Source organism: Procambarus clarkii, chromosome 32 (genome assembly GCF_040958095.1).
Source record: "Procambarus clarkii isolate CNS0578487 chromosome 32, FALCON_Pclarkii_2.0, whole genome shotgun sequence".
NCBI lineage: Eukaryota > Metazoa > Arthropoda > Malacostraca > Decapoda > Cambaridae > Procambarus > Procambarus clarkii.
In genome coordinates, this window is record NC_091181.1 from 28,043,033 (window position 1) to 28,059,844 (window position 16,812).

The following is a 16,812-nucleotide window of genomic DNA, read 5'->3' on the forward strand; positions in this document are numbered from 1 at the left end:
TGACCCGACTAAACACCTGACTAAACACCTGCCTGTGAACACCAACAGTGTGGAGACCTTCACTCTGTATTAAGTCTTATTAATGTAGCAGTCGCCGTCACCCCAAGTCAGAGCTGCACTCGGCGCCAGGGTGGTGACCCCTGACGGGGTCCCCTCGCTACCCCTGGTGTCTTGGGGGGGGCCCCTCGCCACCCCTGGTGCTGTGAGGGGGGCCCTCGCCACCCCTGGTGTCGTGGGGGGGCCCTCGCCACCCCTGGTGTCGTGGGGGGACCCTCGCCACCCCTGGTGTCGTTCCCCCCCCCCCCCAAGGGCCCGTGACCACCATCGCCCATAATAGTGGAATTGCTCCACACTTCCTGCGTGTTCACAGGCAGTCTGAGGTGTTCAGTGTTCACCTGGCGGCTACCACAGAGCTTTGGATTTGTTGATGAATATACCTGTTAACACTAATGAGTAACGACGATACGAGTGATGAGTACGATAGTTGGAGAGAGAAGTGTAGCCATGATGAAGCAATGAAGAGTGACGCACTATCATGCCCTCGTTTACCAGGGGTTCCGAAGGGCGTCTTTCCCGTGACGCCCTTCGTCAGGAACGCCATTCATTGAGGGTCATTTGTTGTGGTTTAATTTTGATTTATGTTTTGTGCTTGTGACGTCACGAATAGCGCGGGAAACTGCCGTTGGACTCTCCTTAATGAGTCGGTCCCTGTACAATAAAAAATTCGGACAAAATCTTTGATTTATTTTTTCCATGAACCTCCTGTGTGTGTGTGTGCGCGCAGGTGTGTGGACCTACTGTGTGTACAGGTGTGTGGATTTACTGTGTGTACAGGTGTGTGGATTTACTGTGTGTACAGGTGTGTGGATTTACTGTGTGTACAGGTGTGTGGATTTACTGTGTGTACAGGTGTGTGGATTTACTGTGTGTACAGGTGTGTGGATTTACTGTGTGTACAGGTGTGTGGACCTACTGTGTGTACAGGTGTGTGGACCTACTGTGTGTACAGATAGGTTCATATATGTACCATATGTAGATATGTGAACCTCCCGTTTGTACAGATGTGACTGCTTGTGTGCACAGATCTGAATCTTCTGTGTGAGCAGATGTTAATGTCCTGTAGCAAGTGTTTGTGTCCACTCCCATACACACCCGTGTCCACACCCGTGTCCACACCCATACACACCCGTGTCCACTCCCATACACACCCGTGTCCACACCCATACACACCCGTGTCCACACCCATACACACCCGTGTCCACACCCGTGTCCACACCCATACACACCCGTGTCCACACCCATACACACCCGTGTCCACACCCATACACACCCGTGTCCACACCCATACACACCCGTGTCCACACCCATACACACCCGTGTCCACACCCATACACACCCGTGTCCACACCCATACACACCCGTGTCCACACCCATACACACCTGTATAGGAACCAACGTGAATGATGATACATGTGTGCATAATTAACATCTATTTCGCTGTTCCATTTATTTTTAGAGATTTGGAGTCTTATTACTGTTTTGATGTGAAGCAATCCATGTGCCTATCAGTATACTCTCTTATAATCAGTAACAGTCTGAATTAAAGCACTTAAAAGTCCAACATACTATTTCTGTTTCCAATCACTAATCCACAAGACAAGATGTCCCATTGTGTTTCATCGCCAACACGCACTATTGGACCCTGATGAATCAACTGATGACAACATGGAGATAATCGATGTTTTATTTTTCCTTGCTCGACAGAGATTGGTGACGGAGGAACAGAGTGCAATAGAATAGCTGGAAGTAACAGTAAACAGTTAATGATAATCATTTGATTCACTCGGGCACTAGGAGACTCGAGCCGTCGACGCTATGAGGCAGAAGTTCTACCACTGTTCTATAGACAGCCACAATAGGAAAGATTTCAGAGGCAACACAGAGCGTCTGCCTCATGCTAAATGGAATGTGTAGTTCCACGTTAGTGTGGTTGAGAGTTTGTGTGACGTGGGCGAGGATTACACATTCCTCGGTGCTTAGTGGCAGCCGGGCAAAAAAATATAAAATTTAAGTTGTACAGCAGCTTGTTGCCTCGAAAATCTTAACCTTTTATGGTAGTCTGTATATAGTACAGTGGTTGAGCTTCTGTCTCATGCTCATGGGGTCGACGGTTCGAGTCTCCTAGCACCCGAGTGAATGAAATACACACACACACACATACTTTATATATATATATAATGTGACAGTGTCAGACCACGAAGGAAGAATTGAAAGAGGCAAATCCTTAACTATAGCCTCTGTTTAACTCGACAGTAAAATGTGTACTTGGTTGTAACAACGATTCTTCGCGGCGGGGATCGTATTCCAGGGACCTGCCCGAAACGCTACGCGTACTAGTGGCTGTACAAGAATGTAACAACTCTTGTATATATCTCAAAAAAAAAAAAAAAATATGGGAAGTAATCATGATGTGTTCTCACTAGAACAATGCTGCGGGAACACGCGCGTGCACATTTGATTCTGCAACAGAGGACACGAGAGGGCAAATTCTGGAAGCTATTCTCATTAATGAGGAGAGATCTGATACAAACATATTAAACAACGACTTATTCTCATTACGACGAGTGTCATGACGACGTGAGGAAATGAGTTTGGACTTCAGTCGTCTGCGATCCTGGTTAAATAATTTAAATTTGCCTCATTATCAACACGAAGCCCGGACCCCAACGGAAGATGACGTCACAGCAGATTAAAAAACAAAACTATTCACTAATTTGACGCCGGCTCTCAAATTCTGGCTGAGCCGAACCCTGTTCTAACATTTCACTATCACCCTTAGTTTCCAACCAGAGAGATATCCTCTCTGACATTACAACAATACCATCTTGGTTCTTGAGTTGGTAGGAGGTATATCTAGCTAGACGTTGTCAAAATCTTTCTGACAAGCGGTAATTATTGTTGCCACTTCTACGTAAATTCTAATAGGTTTGTTAGCCACGATTTTCCTTCATTGAAGAGAGATTTTCGTTCATGGTGGTAAGAGAGACAACAGCCCTTACCTAAATGCTAAATGAATCGTTTCCTTATGAGTCGAACACCTTGCACTGAATGCTTGTTGATGACACTAATGTGTAGTTCGATGGCTTCCTCCCGCCCTTTACCATTTTTCAAGTTACTGATGACTTTCGGTAACTTAGTTTAGCTATGTTAAGGTTGAGCTTATTACAAAACAGTTCTATTAACGCTGTGCAATTTTGTACTATACTTTGTGTTTAAATTCGTAATGTTTAATGTAATTTTATGTTTAATAAAATTAGGACGAGTTGATTTGTGCCTGAGCCCAGTATTGGGAGGGAGGTGACCCCCCCCCCCGTCCGTGGGGTCACCTGCACCCCCCACCCTTCCCAGCTCTGGGAGGGAAGGTAGTGTCAGTAACCTTTGTCTGGCCGCTACAGAGGGGTCGTGACCAGGCGGGACGGGGCAGGGGGGGGGGGGGGGGGGGAGCAGACGGACCCCAGACTGTCTCAGGGTAAGAAGCACGGGGTGCTTCTGTGCTCCATGTGTGTGTGTGTGTGTGTCTCCTCCATGTGTGTCTCACAGGTTATACAAACTGCATATGTTGCTTCGGAGCTGTGTCCGGGAAATACATAGGTGGCAGCCAAGTGTCCGTTGTCTGGTTAGTTGTGTTGGGTCTAACTGGTTGTGTTGGACCTGGTTGGTTGTTTTGAGTGTAGTTTGTTGTTTTAGATGTGGTTGGGGGAGGCGTGTTGTGTTAGATCTGCTTGGGTCTAGTGGGTAGTGTTGGCTGTGTTGGTTATGTCTAGTGTGGTTGGCTGTGCTGTGAGCGGGAGGGAGACTTTGAAGCCGTGGTGGTGGCCATGTTGACACTCCCTCCTAGCCCCCGCCTCACGCTGGCCCCCTGCCTTGTTCCGGCTCCTGGCCCCCCTGCCTCGTACTGGCCCCTGGCCCCCCTGCCTCGTGCTGGCCCTTGGCCCCCCTGCCTCGTACTGGCCCCTGGCCCCCCTGCCTCGTGCTGGCCCTTGGCCCCCCTGCCTCGTACTGGCCCTTGGCCCCCCTGCCTCGTACTGGCCCCTGGCCCCCCTGCCTCGTGCTGGCCCTTGGCCCCCCTGCCTCGTACTGGCCCCTGGCCCCCCTGCCTCGTGCTGGCCCTTGGCCCCCCTGCCTCGTACTGGCCCCTGGCCCCCCTGCCTCGTGCAGGCCCTTGGCCCCCCTGCCTCACGCAGGCCCCTAACCCTCCCCCCCCCCCCTGCTTCGTGCTGGCCCGCCCCATCCACTCTCCTAAAGAATCTATATTAAAAATTTGATTTATTTTTATTTTGCTATTTTAACGAAACGCCCAAAATTTCAAAAATAAGTACTTTAGAATTCAGAAAATTATGATATTAGAGCCCAGTAAGGCGATCAAATGAACACACAGGGTAACTAAAGAGAGGTTTAATGATAATTCGCTTTGTCGGGGACAGAAAGCGTGTGTATATACACATTACAATGTATCGAGGTTACCCCTAGACCGAACTGCCGACTCCTCAGGATGCAACACCAACGTCAGATGGTTCACTCCCGGATACGTATTTACTGCTATTTGAACAGTGCATTAGGTGAAAGGAAACACGCCTAACCGGTTTTTTTTTCTCGCCTGGGAATCAAACTCGGGATCCTCGAGATGTTAATTCCATTGAAAAAATGTAATTTTACATATTTTGCAAAAATATGCAATTTTGCATACTTGCAAAACAAGAATATGGGCTACCAGTATTTGTCTACCAAATAGCATACAAGTTCCTCCCTCTTGTAGTACCAATGACCCCCTCAGGTGACGGGGCTCTTGTGGGTCACCCACCCAGGGCGGCCCACAAGAGGGGGCGGCTCCTGCCTGCTGTGGCGGAGCACATCCGTAAGCACTTAGTAGACTTTGTGGTTGTGTTTAAGATTCAGCTACTGAGAACAAAAAGTTCCAAGCAGCACGGGTTATGGTGAGCCCGTCGTACTTACCTGGCACAGGAGATGTGCCGACTCTGTGGATTACCAGGTTACTTTAAGCCCCACTGGGACTGGCACGCGTGTAGTTGCTGCCCCGTCTCGAGAGGCATCGGCCCGCCTAGCTACTCTGTCCTGCATTCATGAGACCCCAATTACGGTGTTCAAAAATACCCTGCTGATTGCTACCATTTGCACACTTATTATCCCGCACCATGTTGCAACTGGGGATAGGGACCCCTCAAAGTCTTGTGGATAAATAATCCACAAGGGCCGTGACGAGGGTTCGAACCAACGTCCGTTCATTTGTTCATTTGATGCATGACGCTATTATGATTTGTGTGTTTAATGAGGATATTTAATATATCCTCGATTCTCCTGGTCTGTTTTTCATCCTCCAGATGAAAAATCTGGAGGATTTTCCCTTCACTCTTTCCTCTCGTGATCGTCGCCATCAACACCTTCGTATGGTTAAGATCACTTTTGATTGTAGGAACCTTCCGTCTTCCGTCATTCTTGCCGGTGCCACATGCTCCGTCCAGGAGTACATCCCCTCTCCACGCCTCTGCAATAGGTTTTTGAAATTCGGTTATCGTTCTTCCAGGTGCAGCTGCGAGATGTTCCATTGGCCCTGGTGTGGTGACCCTGGACATCCTCGTACTGATTGCTCTTCTTCCCAAGCTCCCTGCATCAACTGCGGCGAGGCCCCCACCCTTTCCTTTTTCTGGCACGTGCGTCTGTTATATAAATTCGAACAGGCCAACCTCGTTATCAAGCATTGCTATCGTATATCCTTCCTCGAGGCTCGGTAACAGGTCCACTCTCCAATGCTCTTTCTCTACCACTACTTATGTTCGTGCGTTGTGCCACACTAGCCTTCTCCACCCTTCTTCACTTCCTTCGTTCCAAAACTGTTTCCAAACCTTAAATCCCGATACTTCCACCAGCTTCCCGTCTACCACATTCTAATCTGTGGCCACAAGTGTTCCTCATGGATCTCCGACCGTCGTTTCCAATCTTCCTTCCCATTCTTCTGACCGCCAAGTTATCGCCGTTTCTCTTTCTTTCTTCTATTTCCTCTGTGCCCTCCTTAACTTTTCGACCCTATCCTTCTTCTCGGTCTTTCCCCTGTGTCTTTCGGCTCTCCACCCCAACTGTCGGTCCAGACCAGTGTCCATCCTCCTCCTCCCAGTCATCTTTGTGTTGTCCGCTCTTATTCTCCCTCTCCGACTGAGACTATTGTGGCCGTTGCCCAGTACATGGTCACTGGCACGCCTGTGTCTCACTGTCAGAAACGGAAATCTGGTTCCTCCTCCTCCTTCCTCCCCAGCAGGTAAGAAGGCTTCTCTTCTTCCCCTTGATATCGTTCGCCTTATGCGTTTTTGTTCTCGTATTGGCATCCTTGGTGATATTTAGCGCCCTCTGATTATTCCGCATATTTGATGGTGCTACATAGCCTTCCCGGTTTGGTGCCTTCTTTTGATAATTACTTACTTACTTCTCTTCTTCCCCAATTTCCTCTTCCATCTTAATTGTGCCCTGCCTCTCGTCCCGTCTCGGTAGCGGAGTCGGCTGATCTACGGCTGTTCCAGTTGTCCTTGATTATGACTCTGGTACTGTCCCTGGTGAAGTGTTTCCTGCCGTTCCTCTCGTTGTTCGTCCTCCCGCGTTCGAATGCCTCTCCCCAGCGTCTCTCCTCTCTTCTGACCCCATCAGTTTGCCTGTGCTCCTTTCTACTGCCCTGACAACTCCACCCTCTTTGCTGGATTGACCTATGCCCCCCCCCCCCCACCACTACCACCACCCAGACATCACTGAATCTACTCGTGATCCTCCCTATAGTCTCCCTTGTTCTTTGCCTTAGTTTTCTTCTTTATTCTTGTTTTTCTTAACCTCTATTCTTTACTTCGTTTATTCTGCAATAGAATATTTGTGGTTTCTTTGCGTATTTGCCAACTTCTGATATCTCAATTTTCACCATTTTGTTTTGTGTTCAGGAAGCTGATGCTTGGCGCCTACTAGCTTGGCGTAAGGGAGTATCTTCATGGCTGAGCTGTAAGCGATTTTGTATGTTCGTCAACTGCTTTTCCGACGTCAACGCTTTTTTTTTTTGTCATTGTGGTTGACTCTTGTAGTTCTCTCGTGTCTCTGGAGTCATTTAATCCTATGCCTCCTATGGTAGTCGAAACTCATTATTGGCCGTTTCTTATTTCCAACAACTTTAAGACAGTTGAGTTTTGCTATGTTTCCAACCGCATTGGTTTTACATTGAATGAGCGTGCGATGCTGCTTCTATGGAGGCTATCCGCACTTGTCCTATTTCCCAAAAAGGCATACTGTACCATATTCAGATTTCTACATAGTCTTTCATCCCCCAATCTATGAGACCGTTGGCAGGGTCGAAGGACAAGCCTTGTCCCTGTGGCCTTCCTCGTATCAATGTAATCGACGGTGCGAAACGGCTATGGCAAGGTTATGTATTAGCCAAATGCGCTTAACTCGTGGGCATTTAATGGAACGGCGCTCTGCTCCTTATTGTATGCACTGCCCTGTCACTCTTATGGTTCAACCCGTTCTCGCACTTTCGTATAATCAATATTGACTTATTAAATACCTGCATATGTGACAATTTATTATGAATTTGTGAATTTATTATGAATATTTTAGTTGACCTTGAAAAACTTTATAGAAAACACCGACCTTACCTAACCTTCTTAGTATGTTAAGATAAGCATCTTATTGCTTCGTAATTAAAATTATTACTTAACCTATTATAGGTATAGGTTAAGTAGTAATTGTAATTACGAAGCAATAAGATGCTTATCTTAACATACTTTGAAGGTTATGTAAGGTTGGTGTTTTCTATGAAGCTTTTCAAGGTAAACTAAAATATTCACAATAAATTAGTATGTCACATATGCAGGTATTTAATAAGTCAATATTGACTGTAAGAAAGTGCGAGAACGGGTTGTATGGTTGTACACCTCCCTGTAGAATGTCCCAATATTTAGGACGTTTGTGAATCTTGTTTCCCAAATGGCCATCGTGGTCATTTGTTCCCTCGATAGAATCCTTAATGAATCTGATACCTTCGATATTGCTCAACTTAAGTGTTTGTATTGGCCTCCTCAGTGATATTTAGAGCCTTTTGATTATCCAGCAACAACGATGGTGCTACATAGTCTTGGTGTCTTCTTTTGATAATTACTTTGACAATTACTTACTTCTAGTACCAGTGAATTAATTTTCTGTCTGTACACTCCATCTGCCTGGAGCATGATGTAGTACTCTAGTACAGTCACACAGCTACACACACACACACACACACACACACACACACACACACACACACACACACACACACACACTGATTTTATGTATATATCATCTACATAGATTATCTACCAGAAGGAATGAAGAATTATATGAAGACGTTTGCTGGTGATGGTAAGCTTATGGGGGAGACATAGACGGTTGCCATGCCCTTCAAACTGACCTTGCTAAAATAAGTGCTTGGAGCACCATGTGGCAAATGGAATTCAATGTGAACAAATGCCATGTTATGGAATTTACTTCCACCAATGATTCTTAGACAGCACCAACAGCCTGTTGGTGTGTTTTTATTATTATTTGTACATTCCAGTGTAGGTTTTCCATTGCAAATAAGACAATGGTGCAGTTGTATCTTCGTGAATCTGTTCTCCATCGGCTTCCTCCCTCCTTCACCTCCTTCATCCAACCACTTGGACCGGGAAGGTAGCAAGACGGCCTCGCTTTGTGCAGGTCTGCGTTCAGTCCCCGACCGTCCAAGTGGCTGGTTACATACCTTATCTTCTACCATTCATTTCCTTAGACAATGTACTGTCTAAGAAATGATACCATGAAAACCATTCCTTTTTTCCGTCCTGTCCGAATTCATATCCTCATCTCTCTTCCAAGTGATATATAGTCATAATGGCTTGGTCCTTCTTCCTGATAGTTACCTTCCCCCTCTAATCATTATCTCTTACTTTTATCTCTTTCTACATTTTTTAAATTGCTCATATGAATGTAGTTTTTTTAAGCAATATTTGTACTTGATCAATGTATTTTACTTATTTAAAACATCCGAAACTTTTATTTAAAAAGTTTAAACCTTTGAAACTATTTTAGTTTGTCTAAGCATATACCAAAGTGAGAGATCCCTGTATTTCGATCATTCAAAACATAGCATATTACATACAATTTCTTACGTAGTTTTTTGTTCAAATATGTTCACTGGTCCGCTGGTCAAGTTTTTATTACTTGATTTAATCATTGTCTATCTTCTATATCTATAAAATACGGATGACTGTCTGTGTAAGGTAAAAGGTACGTAAGTACCATAGAGGTACGTAAGTACATAAGTACCAAACACATACCCATAAAGGTACCATACTCAATCCCATATAAGTGTCATACATATGCCCATATAAGAACAATACATATGCCCATTGAGGTACCATACAAAAGCTCTTATAAGTAACATACATATGCCCAAAAAGGTACCATACTTATGCCCTTATAAGAACAATACATATGTTCTTATAAGTATCATACATATACCCTTATAACTACCATACATATGCCCTTATAAGTACCATAAATGCCCATATAAGTACCATTCATATGCCAATATAGGTACCATACAAATGCCTTTATAAGTAGCATACATATGCCCATATACGCACCATGCATAGTAGTCTCTAAATACATGAGGAATATTGATATAATGTTATTTTGATTATCCATTTATTATTTAGCTCATTTTGATTATTATTACATTTTTTAAAACTCATTTTTCTTAGTAATTTGTTGAGAAAACACGATGATAGGTTTGATATTTGAGGTGGCTGTATCTCAGTAAATATGGCTGTATAGGCGTTAATATTTAAAATTAGCAAAGAAAGCCTTTACAGAAAGAAAGGTAAATTGCTGTGGTAAACACAATGGTACCATTTTCAAAACGATTCTATGGCTGGTTTTGATTTTGAGTTTTGTGAAAAATGACGATTTCGCCAGGGCTGGGATTCTTTGCAGGCGGCGGGCTGTATGTACCCCATCTTTGTCTTCGTCCGCTGGTCAAGTTTTTATTACTTGATTTAATCATTGTCTATCTTCTATATCTATAAAATACGGATGACTGTGTAAGGTAAATGGTACGTAAGTACCATAGAGGTACGTAAGTACATAAGTACCAAACACATACCCATAAAGGTACCATACTCAATCCTATATAAGTGTCATACATATGCCCATATAAGAACAATACATATGCCCATTGAGGTACCATACAAAAGCTCTTATAAGTAACATACATATGCCCAAAAAGGTACCATACTTATGCCCTTATAAGAACAATACATATGTTCTTATAAGTATCATACATATACCCTTATAAAGTACCATTCATATGCCAATATAGGTACCATACAAATGCCTTTATAAGTAGCATACATATGCCCATATACGCACCATGCATAGTAGTCTCTAAATACATGAGGAATATTGATATAATGTTATTTTGATTATCCATTTATTATTTAGCTCATTTTGATTATTATTACATTTTTTAAAACTCATTTTCCTTAGTAATTTGTTGAGAAAACACGATGATAGGTTTGATATTTGAGGTGGCTGTATCTCAGTAAATATGGCTGTATAGGCGTTAATATTTAAAATTAGCAAAGAAAGCCTTTACCGAAAGAAAGGTAAATTGCTGTGGTAAACACAATGGTACCATTTTCAAAACGATTCTATGGCTGGTTTTGATTTTGAGTTTTGTGAAAAATGACGATTTCGCCAGGGCTGGGATTCTTTGCAGGCGACGGGCTGTATGTACCCCATCTTTGTCTTCGTCCGCTGGTCAAGTTTTTATTACTTGATTTAATCATTGTCTATCTTCTATATCTATAAAATACGGATGACTGTCTGTGTAAGGTAAAAGGTACGTAAGTACCATAGAGGTACGTAAGTACATAAGTACCAAACACATACCCATAAAGGTACCATACTCAATCCCATATAAGTGTCATACATATGCCCATATAAGAACAATATATATGCCCATTGAGGTACCATACAAAAGCTCTTATAAGTAACATACATATGCCCAAAAAGGTAAAAATACTTATGCCCTTATAAGAACAATACATATGTTCTTATAAGTATCATACATATACCCTTATAACTACCATACATATGCCCTTATAAGTACCATAAATGCCCATATAAGTACCATTCATATGCCAATATAGGTACCATACAAATGCCTTTATAAGTAGCATACATATGCCCATATACGCACCATGCATAGTAGTCTCTAAATACATGAGGAATATTGATATAATGTTATTTTGATTATCCATTTATTATTTAGCTCATTTTGATTATTATTACATTTTTTAAAACTCATTTTCCTTAGTAATTTGTTGAGAAAACTCGATGATAGGTTTGATATTTGAGGTGGCTGTATCTCAGTAAATATGGCTGTATAGGCGTTAATATTTAAAATTAGCAAAGAAAGCCTTTATAGAAAGAAAGGTAAATTGCTGTGGTAAACACAATGGTACCATTTTCAAAACGATTCTATGGCTGGTTTTGATTTTGAGTTTTGTGAAAAATGACGATTTCGCCAGGGCTGGGATTCTTTGCAGGCGACGGGCTGTATGTACCCCATCTTTGTCTTCGTCCGCTGGTCAAGTTTTTATTACTTGATTTAATCATTGTCTATCTTCTATATCTATAAATACGGATGACTGTCTGTGTAAGGTAAAAGGTACGTAAGTACCATAGAGGTACGTAAGTACATAAGTACCAAACACATACCCATAAAGGTACCATACTCAATCCCATATAAGTGTCATACATATGCCCATATAAGAACAATATATATGCCCATTGAGGTACCATACAAAAGCTCTTATAAGTAACATACATATGCCCAAAAAGGTAAAAATACTTATGCCCTTATAAGAACAATACATATGTTCTTATAAGTATCATACATATACCCTTATAACTACCATACATATGCCCTTATAAGTACCATAAATGCCCATATAAGTACCATTCATATGCCAATATAGGTACCATACAAATGCCTTTATAAGTAGCATACATATGCCCATATACGCACCATGCATAGTAGTCTCTAAATACATGAGGAATATTGATATAATGTTATTTTGATTATCCATTTATTATTTAGCTCATTTTGATTATTATTACATTTTTTAAAACTCATTTTCCTTAGTAATTTGTTGAGAAAACTCGATGATAGGTTTGATATTTGAGGTGGCTGTATCTCAGTAAATATGGCTGTATAGGCGTTAATATTTAAAATTAGCAAAGAAAGCCTTTACAGAAAGAAAGGTAAATTGCTGTGGTAAACACAATGGTACCATTTTCAAAACGATTCTATGGCTGGTTTTGATTTTGAGTTTTGTGAAAAATGACGATTTCGCCAGGGCTGGGATTCTTTGCAGGCGACGGGCTGTATGTACCCCATCTTTGTCTTCGTCCGCTGGTCAAGTTTTTATTACTTGATTTAATCATTGTCTATCTTCTATATCTATAAAATACGGATGACTGTCTGTGTAAGGTAAAAGGTACGTAAGTACCATAGAGGTACGTAAGTACATAAGTACCAAACACATACCCATAAAGGTACCATACTCAATCCCATATAAGTGTCATACATATGCCCATATAAGAACAATATATATGCCCATTGAGGTACCATACAAAAGCTCTTATAAGTAACATACATATGCCCAAAAAGGTAAAAATACTTATGCCCTTATAAGAACAATACATATGTTCTTATAAGTATCATACATATACCCTTATAACTACCATACATATGCCCTTATAAGTACCATAAATGCCCATATAAGTACCATTCATATGCCAATATAGGTACCATACAAATGCCTTTATAAGTAGCATACATATGCCCATATACGCACCATGCATAGTAGTCTCTAAATACATGAGGAATATTGATATAATGTTATTTTGATTATCCATTTATTATTTAGCTCGTTTTGATTATTATTACATTTTTTAAAACTCATTTTCCTTAGTAATTTGTTGAGAAAACTCGATGATAGGTTTGATATTTGAGGTGGCTGTATCTCAGTAAATATGGCTGTATAGGCGTTAATATTTAAAATTAGCAAAGAAAGCCTTTACAGAAAGAAAGGTAAATTGCTGTGGTAAACACAATGGTACCATTTTCAAAACGATTCTATGGCTGGTTTTGATTTTGAGTTTTGTGAAAAATGACGATTTCGCCAGGGCTGGGATTCTTTGCCGGCGACGGGCTGTATGTACCCCATCTTTGTCTTCGTCCGCTGGTCAAGTTTTTATTACTTGATTTAATCATTGTCTATCTTCTATATCTATAAAATACGGATGACTGTCTGTGTAAGGTAAAAGGTACGTAAGTACCATAGAGGTACGTAAGTACATAAGTACCAAACACATACCCATAAAGGTACCATACTCAATCCCATATAAGTGTCATACATATGCCCATATAAGAACAATATATATGCCCATTGAGGTACCATACAAAAGCTCTTATAAGTAACATACATATGCCCAAAAAGGTAAAAATACTTATGCCCTTATAAGAACAATACATATGTTCTTATAAGTATCATACATATACCCTTATAACTACCATACATATGCCCTTATAAGTACCATAAATGCCCATATAAGTACCATTCATATGCCAATATAGGTACCATACAAATGCCTTTATAAGTAGCATACATATGCCCATATACGCACCATGCATAGTAGTCTCTAAATACATGAGGAATATTGATATAATGTTATTTTGATTATCCATTTATTATTTAGCTCATTTTGATTATTATTACATTTTTTAAAACTCATTTTCCTTAGTAATTTGTTGAGAAAACACGATGATAGGTTTGATATCTGAGGTGGCTGTATCTCAGTAAATATGGCTGTATAGGCGTTAATATTTAAAATTAGCAAAGAAAGCCTTTACAGAAAGAAAGGTAAATTGCTGTGGTAAACACAATGGTACCATTTTCAAAACGATTCTATGGCTGGTTTTGATTTTGAGTTTTGTGAAAAATGACGATTTCGCTAGGGCTGGGATTCTTTGCAGGCGACGGGCTGTATGTACCCCATCTTTGTCTTCGTCCGCTGGTCAAGTTTTTATTACTTGATTTAATCATTGTCTATCTTCTATATCTATAAAATACGGATGACTGTCTGTGTAAGGTAAAAGGTACGTAAGTACCATAGAGGTACGTAAGTACATAAGTACCAAACACATACCCATAAAGGTACCATACTCAATCCCATATAAGTGTCATACATATGCCCATATAAGAACAATATATATGCCCATTGAGGTACCATACAAAAGCTCTTATAAGTAACATACATATGCCCAAAAAGGTAAAAATACTTATGCCCTTATAAGAACAATACATATGTTCTTATAAGTATCATACATATACCCTTATAACTACCATACATATGCCCTTATAAGTACCATAAATGCCCATATAAGTACCATTCATATGCCAATATAGGTACCATACAAATGCCTTTATAAGTAGCATACATATGCCCATATACGCACCATGCATAGTAGTCTCTAAATACATGAGGAATATTGATATAATGTTATTTTGATTATCCATTTATTATTTAGCTCGTTTTGATTATTATTACATTTTTTAAAACTCATTTTCCTTAGTAATTTGTTGAGAAAACTCGATGATAGGTTTGATATTTGAGGTGGCTGTATCTCAGTAAATATGGCTGTATAGGCGTTAATATTTAAAATTAGCAAAGAAAGCCTTTACAGAAAGAAAGGTAAATTGCTGTGGTAAACACAATGGTACCATTTTCAAAACGATTCTATGGCTGGTTTTGATTTTGAGTTTTGTGAAAAATGACGATTTCGCCAGGGCTGGGATTCTTTGCCGGCGACGGGCTGTATGTACCCCATCTTTGTCTTCGTCCGCTGGTCAAGTTTTTATTACTTGATTTAATCATTGTCTATCTTCTATATCTATAAAATACGGATGACTGTCTGTGTAAGGTAAAAGGTACGTAAGTACCATAGAGGTACGTAAGTACATAAGTACCAAACACATACCCATAAAGGTACCATACTCAATCCCATATAAGTGTCATACATATGCCCATATAAGAACAATATATATGCCCATTGAGGTACCATACAAAAGCTCTTATAAGTAACATACATATGCCCAAAAAGGTAAAAATACTTATGCCCTTATAAGAACAATACATATGTTCTTATAAGTATCATACATATACCCTTATAACTACCATACATATGCCCTTATAAGTACCATAAATGCCCATATAAGTACCATTCATATGCCAATATAGGTACCATACAAATGCCTTTATAAGTAGCATACATATGCCCATATACGCACCATGCATAGTAGTCTCTAAATACATGAGGAATATTGATATAATGTTATTTTGATTATCCATTTATTATTTAGCTCATTTTGATTATTATTACATTTTTTAAAACTCATTTTCCTTAGTAATTTGTTGAGAAAACACGATGATAGGTTTGATATTTGAGGTGGCTGTATCTCAGTAAATATGGCTGTATAGGCGTTAATATTTAAAATTAGCAAAGAAAGCCTTTACAGAAAGAAAGGTAAATTGCTGTGGTAAACACAATGGTACCATTTTCAAAACGATTCTATGGCTGGTTTTGATTTTGAGTTTTGTGAAAAATGACGATTTCGCTAGGGCTGGGATTCTTTGCAGGCGACGGGCTGTATGTACCCCATCTTTGTCTTCGTCCGCTGGTCAAGTTTTTATTACTTGATTTAATCATTGTCTATCTTCTATATCTATAAAATACGGATGACTGTCTGTGTAAGGTAAAAGGTACGTAAGTACCATAGAGGTACGTAAGTACATAAGTACCAAACACATACCCATAAAGGTACCATACTCAATCCCATATAAGTGTCATACATATGCCCATATAAGAACAATATATATGCCCATTGAGGTACCATACAAAAGCTCTTATAAGTAACATACATATGCCCAAAAAGGTAAAAATACTTATGCCCTTATAAGAACAATACATATGTTCTTATAAGTATCATACATATACCCTTATAACTACCATACATATGCCCTTATAAGTACCATAAATGCCCATATAAGTACCATTCATATGCCAATATAGGTACCATACAAATGCCTTTATAAGTAGCATACATATGCCCATATACGCACCATGCATAGTAGTCTCTAAATACATGAGGAATATTGATATAATGTTATTTTGATTATCCATTTATTATTTAGCTCATTTTGATTATTTTTACATTTTTTAAAACTCATTTTCCTTAGTAATTTGTTGAGAAAACTCGATGATAGATTTGATATTTGAGGTGGCTGTATCTCAGTAAATATGGCTGTATAGGCGTTAATATTTAAAATTAGCAAAGAAAGCCTTTATAGAAAGAAAGGTAAATTGCTGTGGTAAACACAATGGTACCATTTTCAAAACGATTCTATGGCTGGTTTTGATTTTGAGTTTTGTGAAAAATGACGATTTCGCCAGGGCTGGGATTCTTTGCAGGCGACGGGCTGTATGTACCCCATCTTTGTCTTCGTCCGCTGGTCAAGTTTTTATTACTTGATTTAATCATTGTCTATCTTCTATATCTATAAAATACGGATGACTGTCTGTGTAAGGTAAAAGGTACGTAAGTACCACAGAGGTACGTA